This window comes from Panthera tigris, chromosome B3, assembly GCF_018350195.1.
Source record: "Panthera tigris isolate Pti1 chromosome B3, P.tigris_Pti1_mat1.1, whole genome shotgun sequence".
NCBI classification, from domain to species: Eukaryota; Metazoa; Chordata; class Mammalia; order Carnivora; family Felidae; genus Panthera; species Panthera tigris.
Window position 1 is genome coordinate 23885783 of NC_056665.1, and position 20654 is coordinate 23906436.

Sequence of the window (20654 nt, forward strand, 5' to 3'; positions counted from 1 at the left end):
CAATTATTTTAATTTCTACCATAGTAATTTAGAAATTCCCAAATAATATCGGCTGCATTTCTATTTTCTTGCCTTACCTTCTATTGATACTTTAAAATTACTGATGATTTTTAGTCTATTCCATTGAGTTCTATGTCATTTCTCTTCTTTTTTTCAGAATATTCCCTGTCTATAGTCACATTTTTTTCTCTCAATTGATGCTTAAAATTATTTTGCAAGTTGGAAAAAATGCAGTTTTAATTTCATTTGCACCAAATTTAATAGATTAATTAGGAGAGAATAGATCTCTTTAAAATTGAGTCTTCCTCTCCAGCTGCAAGGTATGTCTTTCTATTTTTAATCAACTTGTTGGGAAAATGCTAGATTATATTTTTTCATTCATTCCCAGTCATTTCATAGTTTTATTAATGTGATGGGGATTGTGAACCTACTTTATTTTCTTATTAATATAAAAGCCTTTTTTTAATTTACTTTTCTAATGGTATTTAATTGAAATACCAAAATTCTGGTTTTCTTTCTTAGTTCGTGGTTCTTAATAGAATATATGGAAGCAGAAAAGGGCCCTTGGTTACTTGATCATGAATACTAATCCTATTAGTTTAAGGTTTGTTTACTTAGGGGTCATTTTAGGAAACTTGCTTTCTTTTTTTTGAGCATTTTTCACAAAACTTGTTGACAGGTTTAATAAAATGTTTTGTTGTGTGTTATAGGTGATCATGCTTGCAATCATAATTCTTGATTAGGCTAAAAATTAAACTTTCTTGCATCTGCTCTCAATGAACTACATTTTATGTATGTATGTGCATGTATGTGTGTGTGTATATTCCATATATATTTTCCTATTATAATTGTTAAAATTTTATTTGCAGTTTCTGAAAATATAATCCTAAATATACAGCATATTTTGTCCTGTTTTCGTCAGGGGTCTGTATTTGGTTTATCTGCTCTACCAAAATGTTTGGAGTATTACTTGTATAGGCTGAAAACAAGAAGTATTAGTATTAATTATTTAGTTTTTATTTTGAAATAACTTTTGGCTTGCAAAATTGCTCTCTGTCCTCCTCTTACATTAATATATTTCATTTACATGATACAGTTATCTACAAAAGGAAATTGCTGCACTGCTCTTAAGTGATCTTTTTATAATCCATGATTGAAAATAGAATCCTACATTGCATGTAGTTGTTAAAGTCTCTTTAATGTCCTTCTGCTTGGGACAGTTGCCCAGTTTTCTTTGGTTTTCATAATTTTGATCCTTTTGAAGAGTTGACAAAATATCCAACTATTAATGTTAATCAGTATGGGCTTGTGTGATTTTCATCATTGGACTGGAGGTTATGCATGTTTGATGAGATTGCTATAGAAGTGGTACTCCCTTCTCAGTACATCACTAGGGATCACATACTATTGATATGTCTTGTGACTACTGCTATTACTTTTATTACATACTGTTACATAATTAGTATCAGTAGGAAAAGGTTCTGCAAATATTATAACACTCTTATCTGCTAATTTTAGAACTTATTGATGTTTGTTGCCTGCAAAAATTAATACACTATGGCATTTGCCAAATTGATTCTTAAAAATTTTCTCAGTACTACATTTTATTAATTGGAATTTTGTACTATAAGAGTTATTCCTTCCCCATTTAATATTTAATTATTCATTTCAGTGTGGACTCGTGGTATTTTGTTTATTCCATGGATTAAATTCATTACTTTTCTTTAATCTCGCCCATCTGGCCATTCAGGTCTCTTTTAAGGTGGCTTCTGTGTCTTTTTAACATGTCCATATTTCCTTTCCTGAGTACTTACTTACTTTCTGACCACCTAATAGTACCTGGGTTTATTTTGTTCTTATCTTGTGGAACCATCAGTTTCTCTAAGGATACTTGGTTCCTTATAGGGAATGGTACTTAGGAATTAAGCTATGTATCAGAACTTCATTTATTTTTACGGTTCAGTAATATTCCAAAGTGTGTATATGTAACATTTGTTTTTGAACACTTGGATGTTTCCACTTTTTGACTTTGAATAATAAGGTTTGTGACTTCCACATTGTCAATAATACTGCTATGAATATTGACATGAAAATGTCTTGAGTCCCTGTTTTCCTGTTCTTTGGGTATATATCTTGGAGTGAAATAGCTAGGAATCATATGGTATTTTCATGTTTAACTCTTTTAGGTATGGTCTGTTTTTATTATGAAAAGTTTCATATTCATAATGAAATCATAATGAGTTTTCACATGCTGAGCAACTAGAATAATTAAAAATATTTTGCCATATATTGAAAACTGCAAATCGTATATTTCAATCTTGAATTTTTTGTATGCATATACATCATAATTTTAAATAACCACAATATCATATCTATTATTAAGTAGAATCCCTTATTGCCTTTTAAAATAAATCTTCATGTAAACTTGTCATATTTTCCAAAGATCTAATAATTAGAAAAAGTCTGGATCCAAGCAGGCACCATGCATTTTTATCTAGGCCATTTGTATCTTATTTTTGGTTATTAGTATTTATTCTTAATACTAAATCTTTTAATCCCTTAATATAGGACATTTTCCCATGCTTTTTTGTTTCATATGTGTTAAATATTTTTTTAAAATATTTAATCTTTTGCAATTCATTTCATTTTGGAAGAACTTTATATTTTTCTGTTACATTCATAGTGATTTTACCTACTATTTCTAGTGTATTACATGTATTTTGGTGAGCTAATGTGGTCCAGGTTATTTCTGCTTTGAGGTTTTCTTTGTGTCTGTCTCTTTCATACATTCTCTGTCACATACCTACCTATCTATAACTATCTAGAAACATTTATAGAATGTATAAATACCTTTATAAATTATGCATAAATACTTGTATATTTATGTAGACCATAACAAAAGTATAGCTCATATTTCTAAATGTACTAGAGGTGCTTGGAAAGAGGCATTGTCTCCAATGTACAGAGCACTATATAAGTGATTGTGAAAGGTTCACTCTTGTTACAGATCTGTAATTCTGTCTCTTTTAGGAACCACTAAATGACTTGCTGTTGATGTCTTGATCTGTTTTCTTTTTTTGTTTCATTACATATTGAATATTTGACCATTCTATCAATTTTGCAAGAGTATTTCATACACTGTGTCCCAAATAGAATATGGATATGTACTTACCATGTCCCATCCTAGAAAAAAATAACTAAGGCCTAGTTTTCTTTTATAATTTATTCTCATGTATTTTGTTGAGTCTCAAGATTTGTGGACCCCATTACTTTTAAAAGATAATCATTATGCTACCTGCTAAAAAATGTAAAATGGAGGGGCGCCTGAGTGGCTCAATCTGTTGAGCATCTGACTTCAGCTCAGGTCATGATTTCTTGGTTCGTGAGTTAGAATCCCACATCAGGCTCTCTGCTGTTAGCCTGGAGCCTATTTTGGATCCTTTGTCTATTTCTCTCTCTCTGCACTTTCTCTGCTCACACTGTCTCTTCCAAAAATAAAAATTATATTTTTTTAAATATATGAAATGTAATAAATCCTTTTATGGTGTATCACAGCTGGATACCTAAAGTACTCTGAATTATTTATAGATTAAAAATCATTCAAACAGGTTTTGAAAATAGTTATTGTTCAAATCAGCACTTGAATAGTTATGCATTCCATTCCACTTGGTTTGTTAATCTGTAGTTCTCTTTGAATTTGCAATGACTCTTTTTTTTTTATTTTAGATGTTTATTTTTGAGAGAGAGAGAGAGAGAGAGAGAGAGAGAATGCACACGCACAGGAGCAGGAGAGGGATAGGGAGAGTGGCAGACACAGAATCCAAAGCAGCTCCAGGCTCTGAGCCTGAAGTGGGGTTCGAACACATGAATCATGAGATCTTGACCTGAGCTGAAGTCTGACGCTTAACTGACTGAGCCATGCAGGCACCCCACCTCTTTTTTTCTTTTTAAAGTTTATTTATGTATTTTCAGAGAGAGAGAGGGCACATGTGCATTTACCTGCATGAGTGGGAAAGGGGAAGAAGGGGAGGGGAGTGTGAGAATCCCAAGCAGGCTCCACAGTCAGTGCAGAGCCCAGTGTGGGGCTTGAACTCATGAACTGTGAGATCATAAACTGACCTGAAACCAAGAGCCAGACACATCACTGACTGAGCCACCTAGGTGCCCCTCATCTCTGTGTCTCTTTTTTAACTTTCATAATTTCTATTTATGTTTGGAAGAAATCAGATTATTTGCCTTTTAAAATTATCACACTTCTAATTCTACAAGTAGTATATGGCATCCCTGTGGTAGGGTTTAATATTTTCCCCCAAATCCTGTTTGATTTAAATGTCATATCAGTTTGGTTTTATTAATTCTTTAGTCACTTATAGGAATCTTTTTGATTGTAATACAGTATTTAGTAATTCATTTTAAGAACACTATGAATTTTAAATATTTTAATTACATTATAGTTAACATAGATTGTTATATTAGTTTCAGGTGGACAGTATTGGGATTCAATAATTCCAAACATCAGAGTTTATCACAAGAAGTGCACTCAATTCCCATCATCCATTTCCTTTCTGATAACCATCAGTTCTCTACAGTTAAAAGAGTCTTGGGTTGTCCCTCTCACCTTTTCCCTTTGCTTGTTTGTTTCTTAAATTCCACTTATGAGTGAAAAGAATATGGTATTTGTCTTTCTCTGACTTCCTTTGCTTACCAAAGTACTCTATAGCTCAAACCACATTGTTGCAGATGGCAAGATTTCATTCTTTTTGATGGCTGAGTAATTCATTTTATATATATGTATATAGTATATATGTAAAGATGTGTGTATGCATATGTATATATACATAAATATACACGCATACATACATATGCATACACACCACATCTTTATCCGTTCATCAGTAAAGATACCTGACCTGCTTCCATATGTTGCCCATTGTAAATAATAGTGAAAAAAACATAGGGGCGCATGTGTCTCTTTGATTTACTGTTTTTGTATTCTTTGGCTAAATACCAGTAATACGATTTTTAGATTGTAGGGTAGTTATTTTTATCTTTTTCATGAACCTCCATTGGGTATACAAGTTTGCGTTCCAACCAACAGTGCAAGAGAGTCCCTTTTTCTCCACATTCTTCCAAATACTTGCTGTTTCTTATGTTGTTCGTTTTAGTCAGTCTGACAGGTGTGTGCTGATATTTCACTGTATTTTTTTTTAATGTTTATCTTTGAGAGAGAGAATGTGTGAGTGGAGGAGGGAAAGAGAATCCCAAGAAGATTTCTCTGACAGCATCGAGCCCAAATCCGTGGGCTAGAGTCCATGAACTGGGAGATCATGACTGGAGCTGAAATCAAGAGCCAGATGCTTAACCAACTGAGCCATCCAGGTGCCCCTCTCATTGTAGTTTTGATTTACATTTTCCTGACGATGAGTGAAGAACATCTTTTCATGTGTCTGTTGGCCATCTGTGTGTCCTTTTTTTTTTTTTTAAATGTTCATTTTAGAGAGCAGAAGCAAGCAGAAAAAGGACAGGGTGAGAAGGACAGAGGAACTTAGGCAGGCTCTTTGCTGACTGCAGAGAGCCTGATGCAGGGATTGAACTCAAGAACTGTAGGATCTTGACCAGAGCTGAAGTTGGACACTTAACCAACTGAGGTACCTGGGTGCCTCACTGTGTGTCTCTTTTGGGGAAATGTATGTTCATGAATTCTGTAATTATTTAATTGGATTATTTTTGTGTGTGTCTGTATGTGAAGTTGTATAACTTCTTTATACTTTGGATACTAACCCTTTATCGGGTGTGTCATTTGCAGATACCTTCTCCCATTCAGTAAGTTGTCTTTTAGTTTAATTGATGGTTTCCTTCACTATGTAGAAGGTTTAAAACATCTCCCAATAGTTTATTTTTGCTTTTGTTTCCCTTGCCTCAGGAGACTTGTCTAGAAAAAAAAGTTGTTTCGGCCAATGCCCAAGAAGTGACTGCCTGTGTTCTCTTCTAGGATTTTTATGGTTTGAGGTTTCACATGTAGGTATTTAATTCATTTTTTGTTTATTTTTTGTGTGTGTAGTATAAGAAAGTGGTTCATTGTTTTGCATGTTGCTGTCCAACACCATTTGAGAAACTTGTCTTTTTCTATTGGATACTCTTTCCTGCTTTGTTGATTAACTGACCATATAGTTGTGGGTTTGTTTTCTATTCTGTTCTACTTTTCTGTGTGTCTGATTTTGTGCTAGTAGCATACTGTTTTGATTACTACAGATTTTTAATACACCTTGAAGGCCAGAATTGTGATGACTCCAGGTTTGCTTTTCTTTTTCAGAATTGCTTTGGTTTATTCTGGGTCTTTGTATTTTCATAAAAATTTTACGATTATTTGTTCTAGTTTGGTGAAAAATGTTAATGGTATTTTGATAGGGATTGCATTAAATGGGCATATTGCTTTGGGTAGTATACACATTTTATCAATATTCATTCTTCCAATCCATGACCATGGAATGTTTTTTCCATTTCTTTATGTCATCTTCAGTTTCTTCCATCAGCATTTTACACTTTTCACAGAATAGGTGTTTTACCTCTTTGGTTAAGTTTGTTCCTAGGTATCTTATTGTTTTTGGTAAAATTGTAAATGGGATTGATTCCTTAATTTCTCTTTGTTGTTTCATTATTGACATACAGAAAGACAACAGATTTCCATACAAAGCTTTCATATCCTGCAGCTTGACTGAATTCATTTATCAGTTCTAGCAGTATTTTGGTGGAGCCTTTTGGGTCTTCTGTATAGAGTATCATGTCATTTGCAAATAGTAAAAGGTTTACTTCTTCCTTGCTAATTTGGGTTCCTTTATTTTTGTTGTCTGATTGTTGAGGATAGAACCTCCCTTATGTTAAGTAACAGTGGTGAGAGTGAGCATCCTGTCTTGTTCCTTACTGTAAACTATGGGTGTTTTCATAGATGGCCTTTATTACGTTGAGGTATGTTCCTTCCATGCCTACTTTGTTGAGGTTTGTTTGTTTTTTTTTTTTTTTTTAACATGAATGGATGTTGTACTTTGTCAAATAATTTTTCTGTATCTATTGAAATGATGATGTGGTTCTCATCCTTTCTTTTATTAATGTGGTGCATCACGTTGATTGATTTGTGAATGTCGAGCCACCTTGCAACCCAGAAATTACTCTCACTTGATTGTGATGAAATGATTTTTTTCATGTATTGTCAGATTCATTTGCTAGTGTTTTACTGAGAATTTTTGCATCCATGTTAATCAGGGATATTGGCCCATAGTTCTCCTTTTTAGTGGAGTCTTGGTTTTGGTATCAGGGTAATGCTGGCCTCTTACAATGAATTTGGAAGTTTTCCTTTCTTTTCTGTTTTTTATAATACACTGAGAATAATAGGTTAATACTTTGGTTTAAAGTCCATTTTGTCCACTATAGTGAGTACTGCTACTCTTTCTTTTGATATCCACTTACATACATTTTCTCCATCCCCTCACTTTAATTTGCGGGTGACTTTCTGAAATGTGTCACTTGATGGCATATAGATGGGTCTTATTTTTTTAATTTTTTATTTTTATTTACTTAATTTTTAGTTTTTTAGAATTTTTATTTTTATTTTATTTTTAATTAATTACTTAATTTGTATCCAAGTTAGTTAGCATATAGTGCAACAATGATTTCAGGAGTAGATTCCTTAATGCTCCTTACCCATTTAACCTATTCCCCTCCCACAATCCCTCCAACAACCCTGTTTGTTCTCTATATTTAAGAGTCTTTTATGTTTTGTCCTCTTCCCTGATTTTATATTATTTTTGCTTCCCTTCCCTTATGTTCATCTGTTTTATATCTTAAAATCATCATATGAATGAAGTCATATGATATTTGTCTTTCTCTGACTAATTCCGCTTAGCGTAATACCCTCCAGTTCTACCCACATAGTTGCAAATGGCAAGATTTCATTCATTTTGGTTGTCCAGTAGTACTTACGTGTGTGTGTGTGTGTGTATGGAAAACATATGTATATATATACACACACACACATCACACACACACACACACACACACACACACACACACACACACACTCACACACCACATCTTCTTTATCCGTTCATCCATTGATGGACATTTGGGCTCTCTTTCCATACTTTTGCTATTGTCGATAGTGCTGCTATAAACATTGGAGTGAATGTGCCCCTTTGAAACAGTATACCTGTATCCCTTGGATAAATACCTAGCAGTGCAATTACTGCGTCATAGGGTAGCTCTGTTTTTAGTTTTTTGAGAAACCACCATACTGTTTTCCATAGTGGCTGCACCAGCTTGCATTGCCACCAACAATGCAAAAGAGATCCTCTTTCTCGGCATCCTCGCCAACATCTGTTGTTAATGGTAAGCCATTCTGACAGGTGTGAGGTGGTATCTCACTGTGGTTTTGATTTGTATTTCCTTGATGATGAGCGATGTTGAGCATTTTTTCATGTGTCTGTTGGCCATCTGGATGTCTTCCTTGGAGAAGTGTATTCCTGTCTTTTGCCCATTTCTTCACTGGATTATTTGTTTTTTGGGTGTGGAGTTTGATAAGTTCTTTATACAGTGTGAACACTAACCCTTTATCTGATAGGTCATTTGCAAATATCTTCTCCCATTCTGTCAGTTGCCTTTTAGTTTTGCTGATTGTTTCCTTTGCTGTGCAGAAGCTTTTTATTTTGATGAGGTTCCAATAGTTCATTTTTGTTTGTTTCCCTTGCCTCTGTAGATGTATTGAGTAAGAAGTTGCTGTGACTGAGGTTGAAGAGATTTTGGCTTGCTTTCTCCTCTAGGGGAGGAGGCTTTGATGGCTTCCTGTTTTACGTTTAGGTCTTTCATCCATTTTGAGTTTATTTTTGTGTAAGGTGTAAGAGAGTGGTCCAGGTTCATTTTTCTGCATGTTGCTGTCCAGTTTTCCCAGAAACATTTTCTCCATATTTTTACCTGCTTTGTCAAAGTTTAGTTGGCCATACGTTTGTGGGTCCATTTCTGGGTTCTCTATTCTGTTCCATAGAGATCTGAGTGTCTGTTTTTATGCCAGTACCATACTGTCTTGAGGATAAGAGCTTTGGAATACAACTTGAAGTCTGGGATTGTGATGCCTCCAGCTTTGGTTTTCTTTTTCAAGATTGCTTTGGCTATTTGGGGTCTTTTCTGGTTCCATACAAATTTTAGGATTATTTTTTCTAGCTCTGTGAGGAATGCTGGTCATATTTCGATAGGGATTGCTGATGTTTTATTTTTTAAAGTAATTTCTATGCCCATGGGTCTAAAACTCAACTATCAAGAGTCACATGCTCTGCCAACTTAGCCAGCGGCCCCTGGGTCTTATTTTTACATCTACTGTGATACCCTTTGTCTCTTGATTGGAGCTTTTAGTCCATTTACGTTTAAATAGTGATACATAGAACTAACTTCTTTGTCATTTTATTGTTTTGTGGGTTTAGGTTTTTATTTAAATTCCAGTTAATGTACAATCTAATATGAGATTCAGGTGTGCAGTTTAGTGATTGTGCATCTCCGTGCAATACCTGGTGCTCATCACAAGTGCCCTCCTTAATTCCTATCACCCATTGAACCCAACCCTCCATCCACCTCCCATCTTAGAACCATAAGTTTTTGTCTATACTTAAGAGTCTGTTTGTTTGACTCTCTCTCTCTCTCTTTTCCATATGCTTATTTGTTTTATTTTTTATATTCCACACATGAGTGAAATCATATAGTATTTGTCTTTTACTTATTTTGCTTAGCATAATACATTCTAGCCCTATCCATGTGGTTGCAAATGCAAGATTTCATTCTTTTTTGTGGCTAATATTCCATTGTGTATACACACCACATGTCTTTTATCCATTTATTATTTGATGGACACTTGGGCTTTTTCCATAGTTTAGCTATTGTTCATAATGCTGCTATAAACATTGTGGCATATGTATCCCTTCAATTGTATTTTTGTATTCTTGGGAAAATACCCAGTAGTGCAATTGCTGAATTGTAGCAAAGTTCTATTTTTAATTTTTTGAGGACGTCTATTCATATCTTCTGTCCATTTTTTAATTGGACTTTTCATTTTTTGGGTGTTGAGTTTCATGAGTTCTGTATAGATTTTGGATATTAACCATTTTGTCAGATATGTTATTTGCAAATATCTTCTCCCATTCTGTAGGATGCCTTTTAGTTTTGCTGTTTCCTTCACTGTGCAGAAGCTTTTTGTTTTGGTTTAGTCTCAGTAATTAATTTTTGCATTTGTTTCCTTTTCCTCAGGAGACATATCTAATAAGAAGTTACTATGACTTATGTCAAAGAGGTTACTGCTTGTTCTCAAGATTTTAATAGTTTCTGTAGGTTTATTCTCATCTTTTTCTTTGGTTTTTTGGTTTTAAGATGTTCCTGGGTTTGTTACATTTATGTTTTTCATATCTATTACTTTTATGTTTTAATGTGTGGTTACCGTTGGCTTATATATGCCGTCTTCTGCCTATAGCAGTCTACATTAAGCCTCATGGTCGCTTAATGTTAAACTCATTATTTACTCCTCTCCCCTCCAGGTTTCATATATTTGATATCCTATTTTACATCCTTTTGTTTTATGAATCCCTTGACTAATTTTTACAGAAATAATTATTTTTACTGCTTTCTGTATGCTCACATGTGGTCTTTCGTCTTCATTCAATGTAAGATCTTATTTTGTTATTTTCTATTTTTCTATGGTCTGTTGGGAAGACAATAAGCTTTATCAAGAGACACCCAGAAAGGAGTGTTTAATTTCTTTCATTTAGTTATGAATGATAGCACTTTTTTATGTTTGTTTCAGAGTAGAAGTCACAGAATATTCTACATTGAATGTTTAGTGCTATCCCCTGCCATCTTTAAGTCTGTTTACATTTTGTCTTACATGTTCAACCCCACTTCTTTGCCTTCATGAGTAGAAAATAGAGGAAAGATTTCTGATTAGGGAAAAGTACAGGAGCACTTTGTTTCTCTATCATTTTCCATGAAGAAATGACTGTTTCTAATGTGGATAAGTTAGAAACAGGAACAGTGGACAGAAAAGAATCTGGAGGTATATTTATACTCTCAATTTGCTTCCTTTTAAATATGATTTTTTATTCTAGTTAACGTACAGTGTTATGTTAATTTAAGATGTACAATATAATGATTGCAGAATTCTATACATTACTTACTGCTCATTACACTGAGTGTATTCTTAGTCACCTTCATTTATTTCACCAATCCCCCTACCCACCTCCCCTCTGTTAACCATCTGTTCTCTATATTTAAGGGTCCATTTTGTTTTCCTGTTTGTCTCTTCCTTTGTTTTGTTTCTTAAATTACACATATGAATGAAATAATGTGGCATTTGGTTAGCTTTTTAAAGTATCAATACCATTTCTTTGCTTATTGTTTCCTTCTCTCTTATCCACCTTCTTGCTCCAGTTATATCACTTTTTTTGTAAACATTAAAGGCATAGTTTTTAATACTAAGGTGATAAGCCAGAAGTATTATTAATTAAATTCACTGTGGTCCAGTACATCAAATAAAAGGCTCTTTTCCAGGCTAAGAATGGCATTATATTTATGAGAATGTGTATAAAGACAGGCTATCTGGTTCCTCTAAGGTGATTCAGATATTTTTATATGCAGTAAATATGTCAAAGAAGAATCTTGCTCTCAATACATCTGTTCCTCATATCTATCACTGCAAAAGGCAGGATGTACCTAATATTTTTCAGAGTTGAATTTTTAAAATTGGCAATGATAATTGAGTTTATCTTAAGTTTTAGCATCATAAATTAAGAAGTAACTTATGAGGGAATTTAAAATACAATTTTGATTTTTTAAAAATTCATTTTTTGAGTTAGACATTTTGGTTATACATTTGAGCGATAAATATGAGGAAAACTGTATATAGAATAGGAATGAAAGATGAAATGGCTAGCAATGCAATTAGAAAACTGTTATTGGCAGGTACTTGAATGCACAGTAATACAAAAGTATAGAAAATCCAGATGTTGACAGTAGCATTAGAAGATATTGCAGTGGGGTTACCTGAAATCATTGGAGGAAATTGTTAGTCAAATGCAGAAACATAAAATGTGTCCTATTTCTGCTGATATAGAACAGGAGGAACTTGAAGTGATTCAGGGGTTTTAATTAAAACTAAAGAAATATCAGAATTACAGAACATGGTAAACTTAATTTCTCTTTATCCTAGGAGGGAGGAAAATTTTATTTCAGGTTATTCAAATTCTGGAATTGTTCAGAAAGAAAGTGATAAATTTGATGTTAAATAGCAATGGGCAAAGTAAATACCAATTGATAATTAAAGAGATATATGTAATAAGAATGCTGAAATCCCTAATTAATATAAGAGATTCTAATAGAGGGAAGAAAACTACCAATAAAATATAAGTAAGTTATTTTAACAGTTTATAGAAGAAATGTAAATTGTTATTAATCATGAAGAAGTACTCTTGGATATTCTTATAATTACAATGGAAAATACAACCCGGATATAATGATCTTCTCAACTGTCAGATTTATAGTAAGTCAATACGTTTGACAGCAGTCTCTTTCAGCAATCTGAAAGAAGGGGAATCTGGCAAAATCATATGATGTTGGGATTATAAAATGTAAAACTTTTATGGATAGGAATTAAGTAGTCATCTTATAGTTACATACAACCTTATAATGGATTGATGAATATATGTATGTTACTATATAATAATTTTGGGGATATAAGTATAAAATAGTATTGGGCTATAGGAAGTGATGAGAGCAAAATGGTATTTCTGGTGATTTTATCACAACTGTTAATGGTCTTTGTTTCTGGTACATAGGTGCTATCTGAAAATAGTACAGGGCTTTCAAAATAATTCTGATAAATAGGACATTGGATGTGAGAATTAGTTATGTAATGGTGTTTTATGGAATAGAGTTAGAAATAAAAGTATTGGTTAAATTTCAATTTAGGTAGGAATTCAAGGTTTTGGTGATTTTGTCAGTATCCTGAGAAAATAATAGGTATTGCTTTAAAAGTCGTATAAGGGTAAAGGTGGTATTTTGTGTGTGTGTGTGTGTGTGTGTGTGTGTGTGTGTGTGTGTAATGAACATTTCCCAAATCCTGAGCTTTCTCCTTTCATTATCTTTCAGAATGATTTGAGGTAGCTCTTAAAGGATTTGGTCAATATTGCAAAGTCCTAATAGAGATACCTGAGATTCTATGTGAAAATTTTATTAATTGATTAATTTAGTTTTTAATTTAAATTCCAGTTAACATACAATCAGTATTAGTTTCAGGTGTACAAGTTAGTGATTGGACACATATAACATCTGGTGCTCATCACAACTATGCAAAGGCTTTAAAATAGGTCATTTGAGGTTAATCCTGTGGTGAGGCTATTTTGATGTCCATTAGTGAAAAACAAGTTGATTTAATCAAATACTTGAGGGCCTATTTAGTACTCTCCACTGTAGTGAGTTATGCCTACCTAGCTGGTTGATCACTGAGTGGAATTGGCAAAACTAAGATTACTTCATGGGATGATTGCATAAATGTGAGAACTGGTTAATCAAGTAATGGATGCATGAAGGATATACTGATGTCATTAGGTCAGGAAGATGGATGGAATAAAGAATAGATGATACTGGGGCAGCTGGGTGGCTCAGTTGGTTAAGCATCCGACTCTTGATTTTTGTCTCAGGTCTTGATCTCATGAACTCTGAGATCGAGCCCTGTGTCAGGCTACATTCTGAGCATACAGGTTACTTGGGATTCTCTCACTCCCTTTCTCTCTCTGCTCCACCCCTGCTTGGTGCTTGCTCTCTCTCTCTCTCTCTCTCTCTCTCTATTTCTATTTAAATGGACAACTTCATGCATGGATTTATGGATGAATTCAGAAATGCCTTCTGGATACAATTAAGAAACAAGTATATAGGGGCACCTGGGTGGCTCAGTCAATTAAGCGACCGACTCTTGGTTCCTGCTCAGCTCATGATCTCATGGTGCATGAGTTTGAGCCCCTCATCAATCTGTTTCCCTTTCTCTGCCACCCCCATCAAAGTAAATAAGCTTAAAAAATTAAAAAGAAACAAGGATATATATAATTTAATATTCAGGGATGGAATACATGTATAAATGTGTTAGTGTATATGTAGGATTATTTTTGGGCTTCAAGTTTTTATTAAAATTCTAGTTAATATATAGGGTAACATTGGTCTCAGGAATAGAATTTAGTGATTCATCACTTAAATATTTAAATATAACGTCCAGTGTTTATCACCCATTTAGCCTATCCCCGCCCACCTCCCTCCATAAACCCTCCGTTTGTTCTAATGAGTTAAGAGTCTTATGGTTTGCTTCCCTATCTTTTATTTTTCCCTTCCAATATGTTAATCTGTTTTGCTTCTTAAATTACACGAGTGAAATCATATGGTATTTTTCTCTGACTTTTATACACACTGGCTCCATCCATATCATTGTAAATAGCAAGATTTAATTCTTTTTGATGGCTGAGTAATTATATATATTACATCTTCTTTATCGTGTATATATAGGTTAATGCAAGAGTGGAAGGGAGTGTGGATAAGATACTGTGGATATAAAGTGATAATGCAAAATGAACTGATTAATAGATGGACACAAGAATGAATGATTTGATGGATATGGGCCTAAAAGAATATATAGGTAGGTGGATTCAGGGAAGGTTAATTGCTAAATCTGAGTTACTTTAAATCGCAAAGATAAATTTCTCACAGTGACAAGAATTTGTTAGGGGTCATAGGTTCATGGCAATTATTGGTAGGCCAAATGTCACAAACAGTGATAATCTCCTGTCGCTTCCATCACAGCATAAAATTTTATGTTTTTTTGTCACTTGGAGAGATAACATGGAAAATTGCAAGTAACTCATGAAATAATTTCTTTACAAGTTTTTTCTTAGATAAAAGAAATCAATCATGCACGTTTTAGAAGGTAAACTTAGAAGGTTTACAAACTATTTCCTCCATGTTTTCAAAGAGAGTAGAAAGAACTTATTAAACAATAGTAACATCTACCAAATGACACCTCTCTGGCTTCACATATTGGTTTTACTTTCAACATGCACATTAAACTTTACACCCTTCTCAGTGGGAACAAAAATAAGGAATCACCTGGCTAACAGTCCCAATATCTCTCAGTTGTGCACTGGAATCAGGTTATTTGCACTGATCTGTGTGTCAGTTTGCCTATTCTTGGTCCAGAGATATAGGAACTTTAAAAAAAGAAGTTATTTGTACCTAACTTCCCAGTGTTCAAGTATGGAGCAAGGATAAGGCAACCATAATAAAACCTGCAAAATATAAAGGATAGAATGCAAGATACATATTCATTGGAAGATATTATCTATTATGATATTGTGAGGAGGGAGAACATTTTACTAGTACTTGGAAGATGCTCACTTGTCCTTTGTTCTTCCTGACACTGTATCAGCCTGTTGACATTGTCCATACCTATTACCCTGCATAATTATTTTTAAGATAGGTGGTGTGAGATACATTCTCTAAGGGAGGTGCAGAGCTTTTCTATTCAGAGAGAGTTGGGGCCTAAAGGTCATTTTAAGTTGTAAACAATCAGATTTTTTAGTTCCTTAGGTACTAAAACTCAGTCAAATTAAGTCTTGGGGGAAGACTTGAGTAGCTTTTATGAGATTCTCCTTAATCTCCTACTTGTGATGATCATAGAATAATGTTTTGAATTAGAGATGCCACAAGGGAGAATGACCTGTAACAATGAGGTGTCATATGGGGCAAAGCTACTTTTATGGATCAGACCCACAAAGGTCTTTTCATGAGTAAGAAGTTAATGTTTGTTTTGTTAAGCCAGTAAGATTTTGAAGTTGCTGTAACTTGAAAGTGACTAATATAAATGGATAAGTTACGTGCAAGAATTCAAGGATTGGTGAATGAATACATAGAATGGAGGGATGGGTTGACGGTTTAAAACTTGTTTATAAGGGTGGATAGATAGAATGAAGAATGTGAGAATGAGGAATGAAATTTTTACATAGTGTCCACTTAGGTGGATTTAAAAATTAGTGGATGCAAGATGGCATATTTTTGTTTGTTTGTTTTAGAAATAGAGCATGTGTGGGGGAGAAGGGCAGAGAGAGAGAGAGAGAGAGAGAGAATGTTATGCAGGCTCCACACTCTGCACTGAGCCTTAATGCAGAGCTCCATCCTACCACCCTGGAGTCATGGCCTAAACCAAAATCTAGAGACTGAGCCACGCAGGTGCTCCAAGAAGGGTATTTTAATAGAAGGCTGGAAAAGTGTGTGTAAGGAACTATTTCTTTTTTTTTTTTTATTTTTTTTTAACGTTTATTTATTTTTGAGACAGAGAGAGACAGAGCATGAACGGGGGAGGGTCAGAGAGAGGGAGACACAGAATCTGAAACAGGCTCCAGGCTCTGCGCTGTCAGCAGAGAGCCTGACGCGGGGCTCGAACTCACGGACCGCGAGATCATGACCTGAGCCGAAGTCGGCCGCTCAACCAACTGAGCCACCCAGGCACCCCAGGAACTATTTCTTTATGTAATTGAGGGCAGAGCAATATATGAATTAGTTCAACATTGGGCTGAAAGAATGGATGGAAACTAGAATATTAAGTGGATGGCTAGATGCAAGAATCAAGAATTAATGTTTTCAAAAAATTTTCAGAAAAATACTGGAGATAAATATGGATTGGTGGACTTGATATTCAGTGAAGGTGTAGATAGTTAGATACTTAGAGGTTAGAATTTGGATTTCAGACTGGAATGTTGGGTGCATGCGTCGTGTACGGATATATGTTTAGATTAATAGGTATAGATATGGATGATTAGAGTAATGGATCAATATAGGAATCAATGCACAGATAAATGGATTGCATGAGTGTGCTAGCATTGTTGATGTTTTCAGAGTGACTTGATAGATGCATTGATGGATAGATGGTTTGATTCAAGAAGCGGTGGTACAGAAATTTTATCATTGGAAGAATAGACTAATATAATAAAATAACCATGTAAAGTTGAATGGAAAAAATGGAGGGACTATTGAGGGAATAGGCTAATTATTTAAAAATTAGAAAAAAATTAGTGGTTGCTTTCTCATATTGTTGCAATAATAAATTTTTATTTATTTTTAATTTTTTTAATATTTATTTTTGAGAGAGAGAGACAGAGCACAAGCAGGGGAGGGGCAGAGAGAGAGGGAGACACAGAATCCAAAGCAGGTTCCAGGCTCCCAAGTGTCAGCACAAAGCCCGACACAGGGCTCAAACTCAGCAACTGTGAGATCATGACCTGAGCTGAAGTCAGAGGCTTAACCAACTGAGCCTCACAGGTATCCCTAAATTTTTAAAAAGAGCAAAACAAAAAGAAATGAAAGAACAATTGGAGTGAGTTTATGAGAGTAGTTTCTATTATACCGACTTTTGTATATTATTTAATAACTTGAGGTCTTTCGTGAGGTTGATCAAAGAGTCAGCTTTACCTTACGTATTTTATGGTGGTCATTGTATATATGACAATTTCCCCATATTTTCCACAGTTTTAACTGAGGTGTTACCAGCTTAAGAAGTGAGACATTTTAGATGCTTCACTACCTGACATTTCCATATCAATCCAAATTCTTATACTTGTTTATCATTTCTGTGGACTTCATTCTTCAACAGTGCTGGTAAGAATCAGTAACACTGGTATACTATTTGTTTATATTTGACCAGTTTGATGTGGAATCAGTTTTTCCTATTTTAAGATCCCAAACCATTTATGAATTCAATAAAGCATAGGATTGTCAAATTGTGGAATGATTGCCAATTAGATGGAATGTAAGATATTTTTAAAAAGCTATTATATATTGAGACAATGTTGATATATAGATTATGTAGATTTTTACTTACTACTCTTACCTACTCTTGCCATAAAATGTAATGTTATCCAGAGACTATAATCTCTGTCAGTATACTCAGTAAATTTTAAATTCATTTAAATATTAAACGTTTTGAAATAAATACATTAGTAATGGATGGATAAAGGGAGTCAAGGAAGTCAGGCAGGTAGGGGTAAAAAGTAAAAGGATAGAAAGGCATCAGAAAGAAAATATATTTGGAAGTATAATTTGCTGCGAATAATATGGGTCTTAATGATAGCAGGAAGTTGACTTTTATTTCCAGATGCATGATTTAGGGTATTCCTAATACCAGATAAGATGGATAGACAAGAGTTGAGGAATATTCCACTATTACTCTAAAGAAGTACCTTCTTAACACCCTTTCATTTGATGAGTGAATGAAGATTTTTTTTTCAGATATTTTCAAGCATTTTTTTCTTTCTTTCACAAGCATGTTTCATAAGCAAGGACCAAAGAGACTTTGACCACAGGTAAGAGCATTAACACCAATACCCTGATTTTAACTGATCTTTTTGGGTGTATTGATGGAATACATTCTTATTTGAGTTATTGGGCAGTACCTTTTTTTTTTTCATCAAACTTTTTATGTTGGTATAACTGATTATTTTGATGTAATAGTTAAACCTAGGGTTTTGTCATTATATCTTGTTAGTAAGCAACACTTATTGAAACTGAAATAGAAGTGTTCTTCTGTTAGGGCCATCTTCTATTAGGATCATCAGACACTGCACAATAAGCTTTTGGGAAAGCAGGGATAATGTATATGTGGGTACTCTGATAATGGGTTTTGTTTTTTGGAAAGGTTTCTATGAAACACTATGAAATTTACAGAGCACATTTGTAGTATTTCTTTGTACCTTTATCTTTTATTTTTTAACCCTGAATGGATAATATATATTAGCACTAAGTAGTTACACGAGAAATGTTCAAAGAATGAAATAAGGTTAAATGACATGAAAATAATTTGGAATATAAGATTGGTACTCAAAATCTAGTAGAATGATTGAAGAAGTAAAATTATAGTTTCATCATTTTCCTACAGTAAATATACCTGGTTTTTGTAGTTTGGAGATATTTAGCATTAGGATCATAGGAATTGTTTTTCATGAAATATCACTAAAATGCTAGAAGATGATATCCATTTGTCCTGATGAATGGCTTTGTGATAACCTGTTGTTTATTTTCATTTGCAATCTCTCCCTCTGTACTATCCTAGGTGGTGAACAAGTATACAAGAGGATCATAGATACCTTCCTGCAGTGGTTCCATCCACAGCATCGCCAAATTGATGTTGTTATTTCCCTCTTTTTGAAGCTTATTGCATCATTGTATCTCAAAGGGCACAAGTTATAAATATAAATATAGATATAAATGTAAATATAAATATAAATATAAATATAAATATAAATATAAATATAAACCTCCCCAGGAATAGAAGTGGTCTGCTTTTTGGCAAGTAATGACCAAGAATGTTAAGTACTTCTTTGTTCTCTGACTATATCTTGAGCTTTTCTCTATTGTTATTTACTTCATTGATTTTTTTTTTCTCTGTTTTACTTTACAAGTGGGAATGAGATTTGCATGTGGTAAATGTAATTAATGCAACCCCATGGACACCTTGGTCATACCATAGATTATAACCAGGCTATCTCACAAGCTGAGTACCTCCCATGTGCCAGTTTGGATACCATTTGTAAAATGTGTCTTTCATCATTTGAATCATGAGCCCTCAGTTGTTAGAGTGGTTGGTCTAAAACAGTAGCCTCTTAAAACATTTGTGTTACATGCAAATAGATATTCTGTAGTTTTAGTTTTTATTCAACCTAGTAGATCTCACTTTAGAACACGATCAGAACCTGACCATAGTTGACCTCTTCCTTAGTACCCAAATTTAAGACTTGGATGCTGTCACAACTCTGGTTGTTTAAGGTAGAACCAGACTCTTTAACTGACATTTTTAGCCTTGGCAATGCCATCCTGTAGAACACATGGTTCTATAATTTTATTGGTATCACTGGAATTTTGAAATTGGAGTAAAGAACTCAAGGCAATCAAGATATTTCACTTTTATTCACATTATCCTGACTTTTATTTGTTTTCTGTTTAATCTAAATAGGCTTAATACAGATGGCTGTGTTTATTGGAAGTTTTAATTGACTACTTCTAAAACATAAACTGTATTGTAATCAGGGAACTACTATCTGCATTGCCTAACTTGTCTTAGTAGACAGGTTTGACACATAGTACACTGAAATAGGGCCAATAATAGGATTATTAAACAGTTTAAAGCAAAATTTGGTCATTCATCCTTCATCTTTCATTCCTACTTCCTAGGTGTAACAAGCATTAATCAGTTATGCTACAGTTAATATTTCTAAGCTCATACAGTTTATGTGCAATTTATTTTACAAATAAGACATTATGGTTTTTGCAGCTATATTTTTTATTAAATATACTGTGGACGTATTTCTAACCCAATAAATGTAGTTTCTCTACAGACTTTTCATTTGATGTAAAGTACATATCCTAATGGGTTTATCCATTTCTCCATCTTGGTAAATTCAGATTAAATATTATTTTTATATATATATACATATATATATGTATATTTTAATACATAACATTTTATGCATATATATTATGCACTTGGGCTCCTAATTCTGTAAGATAGATTTCTAGCTGTGGCATTGTTGGATCATCAG

General features: G+C 33.8%; 1 long non-coding RNA gene across 1 annotated transcript; it reads left to right on the forward strand.

The window, feature by feature from the left end:
* Positions 1 to 173: 173 nt before the first annotated feature.
* Positions 174 to 19291, forward strand: LOC107178947. Its single transcript, XR_001512086.2, has 5 exons — positions 174 to 320; positions 14578 to 14707; positions 17590 to 17718; positions 18383 to 18422; positions 19169 to 19291. It is a non-coding gene; the product is annotated as an uncharacterized LOC107178947 (long non-coding RNA).
* The last annotated feature ends 1363 nt before the right edge of the window (positions 19292 to 20654 follow it).